This window comes from Megascapheus bottae, chromosome 1 (genome assembly GCF_031878675.1).
Source record: "Megascapheus bottae isolate mThoBot1 chromosome 1, mThoBot2.hap1, whole genome shotgun sequence".
NCBI lineage: Eukaryota > Metazoa > Chordata > Mammalia > Rodentia > Geomyidae > Megascapheus > Megascapheus bottae.
In genome coordinates this window covers 11,974,860-11,977,008 of record NC_143509.1, presented here as the reverse complement: position 1 = coordinate 11,977,008, position 2,149 = coordinate 11,974,860, and the positions used below count along the sequence as shown (strand labels likewise).

The following is a 2,149-nucleotide window of genomic DNA, read 5'->3' as shown; positions in this document are numbered from 1 at the left end:
ACAAACTAACAATTTAAACATTCAAAAGATACATTTCTCCTTTAGGAATCCATCCTGATGTAGCCAGGACCTTTCTAATAATAGATTTTACTAATGAAACTAGACTAATCAGATATTCATACAGATTCAATTTATTGGATTATATACTCAAGTTTGTTGCTTCTGCAAAAACCACATAACAAATAAACTTCCTACCTGCTGGTGTCAGCTTCCAGTTTTAACCTGCTCAGCGCACTTCTAGGGTCCCTGTTCCTAAGGCTCTAGATGAAGTGGTTCAGAAGAGGAGTGACCACTGTATCACATCACTGCCCCTGGGAGAATGTGACACAGATGCCTCAAAGTAGACCACCAATGAGGTCCCAAAGAATAAGCAGACCACGGAGAGGTGAGAGCCACATGTGGAAAAGGATTTCTACTTCCCGCTTGAAGATGACATTCTCAGCACTGAAGAAATAATCTTGTAGTAAGAGAAAAGGATCCCTAAGATAAGAAGGAAACCAAAAATGGTACCAATAATGTATTTAAATAAATTATTAATGAGTGTGTGGTTACAGGAAAGTTCCAGGACTTGAGAAGGGTCAAAGAAGAAACTTGGGATTCCCACTTCCTTGAAATCGGTCATCTGTAATGTTATCCACATGTGCATCTGTCCATCCAAGAACCTGGTGGCAAATGAAAGCAGAACCAAGGAGACACAGAGACGAGTGTTCATGATGAGAGAGTAATTCAGGGGGTGACAGATGGCCACATATCGGTCATATGCCATGGAAGTAAGAAGCAAGACATCCATACATTCAAAAATGACAAAAGCAGACATCTGGTTGAGGCAGCCTTCACAGGAGATGGCTCTACTGTGAGTCTGGATGTCCACCAGCATCTTGGGCATGGTGGTGGAAATGAAGCTAATTTCATCCAAGGAGAGGATGGAGAGGAAGAAGTACATGGGAGTGTGGAGGTGGGGGTCAAAAATGACAGCCAGGATGTTGAGCAGATTTCCAGGCACAGTGATCATGTATATGGACAGGAAGAGCCCAAAGAGCTCAGGGTCATCTGAGAGACGCAGGAGATAAAATTCTGAGATGTGTGTTAGATTACACTGCTCTGTCTTACTTGGAGACCTTCGAAACGAAGAGAGAGCAATACATAATAAAGAAGTCTGAATTCTACAACCATTTTGAACTCAACTATGCATAGTTAATAATGACATTCTATCCCACACTTTTCAGTTGTTACAAACCCAATCATCCTAGATATTTTTATATTTAATTTATTCCCATTAATATCTTCATTGTAGATTGTAACTATGTTTGAATATTATAGGCAGTGTTTTCTTATCAGAAAAATACAGATCATTCTCCATTACTGTCAAGATTACAGCAGTGACTGTTTTCTAATCGGTGAAACTCATTTTCATCCAATGTGTCTGCAATCTCCCAGGAGATTTCTGCATCATTTCTTTGAATTCTAATCTCTCTCTCTCTCTCTCTCCTTCTCTCTCTCTCTTCCTCCCCCCCTCTCTCTCTCTCCCTTTCTCTCTGTCTGTGTCTCTCTGTCTCTGTCTGTGTCTCTCTGTCTGTGTCTCTCTGTCTCTGTCTCTCTGTCTCTGTCTGTGTCTCTCTGTCTCTCTATCTGTCTCTGTCTGTCTCTTTCAATCTCTCTCTCTCTCTCTCTCTCTCTCTCTCTCTCTCTCTCTCTCTCTCTCTCTCTCTCTCTCTCTCTCTCTCTCTCTCTCTCTCTCTCTCTCTCTCTTTCCCTGTCCATATGCATCCCAGGATTTCCACTCTGGGCCTTGGTACAGGCCTTGAGGCTTTCTTTCTCAAAGTAAAGCTCAAGAACTTGAGGAAAAATCTATACTTTTGGCTTCCTGGTACCTAATTTTAGATGAGAGCTCATAGGTTTTGAGGTCCAGGCTGGGTTTGAACCTCTATTCACAGAACTCAGTCTGTTAAGTAGCTAGGATTCCAGTTATGAGACACTAGGAATGGGATGGAAGGATACTTAAAAAAAACAGAAACTCTCAGTCTCCAACATATAACTAAAACAAGATCTCCAATATGATATGTGCTTCTTCCTGAAGTAATTTCAGGAACTGAGGAATTTGCTGACAGTAGCAAGGTAATCCTGAGATGTAGGCAATGTTGGTTGACAT

General features: G+C 41.3%; 1 pseudogene; it reads right to left on the bottom strand.

The window, feature by feature from the left end:
- Nucleotides 1-274: 274 nt before the first annotated feature.
- On the bottom strand, nt 275-1,012 carry LOC150068407 (putative gustatory receptor PTE01 pseudogene; annotated as a pseudogene).
- Nucleotides 1,013-2,149: the final 1,137 nt, after the last annotated feature.